Source organism: Cyclopterus lumpus, chromosome 17, assembly GCF_009769545.1.
Source record: "Cyclopterus lumpus isolate fCycLum1 chromosome 17, fCycLum1.pri, whole genome shotgun sequence".
Lineage (NCBI taxonomy): Eukaryota > Metazoa > Chordata > Actinopteri > Perciformes > Cyclopteridae > Cyclopterus > Cyclopterus lumpus.
In genome coordinates this window covers 6,044,522-6,045,674 of record NC_046982.1, presented here as the reverse complement: position 1 = coordinate 6,045,674, position 1,153 = coordinate 6,044,522, and positions in this window count along the sequence as shown.

Sequence of the window (1,153 nt, the reverse complement as noted above, 5' to 3'; positions counted from 1 at the left end):
CACCTGTCTCACTGTTCTTATTATTCGGGGGCAGCAGTGCGGTGTACCGCGTCTCATTTCTTCAAACGTGGCCCAAAACGTCCACTTGGGACTCATTAGGTCAAGCGTGACCTCACAAAACACATTTTTGGCCACAACTTGGGTCAATTATTATGCTAATGATGAACATTTTCCTACAGATGTCTAACAGGATTAAATAGACAGCAGATGTGGATGCAAACTGCAATGTGACTGATCGGAGGAGGAGGTAACTAACTTTTCACAGCACTTTGTATCTGTAGTCTTACAAAACTTTAAAGTTGACTTCATAATCCTGGGGCATCTCATCCAGTGAAGCCATGTAGAATATTACAACTGTACAGTACCTTGTTGAATCACTCTGCCTTTCCCCTGAATGAAATCATTAACCTCGTGAACTTTGGACGGACACGCCTTTGGCCCACAGTGAGTCCAACACTCAGAAGGAAGTCAGCGATGATGCACACGAAGGCACCGCTTCCGGTTGGCTGACGTGAGGGTATATCATGTGCACTTACAGCGGCCGCAACTCGTATTTGCTTTGAATGAGGGGTTCGGATGACTTCTTGAACGTGTGTTTTCGTGACCAGCCACTCTGCAGTCCCCCCCTCAGCTCTCTGGAGTTCTTTTTTTAAGCCTCGTTCACAGCGTAATTGTCGGCCACGAGCAGCTGTGTTTAGAGAAACCCTCCGAAGCACCTGCTGTACACCATTACCTGCTCGGCACCAAACGGCACACACACAGAGCTTTTAGCAGCTGAAGAGACACAAGGGTAAATATTGGACTTGCATTCAGCAGGTCGTCAGAAACACCACCGCAGGTTAATGCTCATGTTGCTCCACACCTGCTGAACGTTTGAACAGGTAAATGTATGTTGCCCCCCAAAAGATTGGGCCAAAAACATAATTTATTGGAGGTTTAAGTGAATTTGGTCTAAATCGGCTTGTTCTAATAACATGACCCGTGTGCCAGCTTATTCAGGACAAGTTGACTTGCTGCTGACAGAAGACGAGCAACATTCCTCCAAATAAATGTGCTTTATTGTGACACACGAGCAAATTAATGTATAAAGTAAATTTTACAGTTGGCTTATTCAGTAACATTCTGGTGAGTTATTGGACCGTGTCAGGTACAG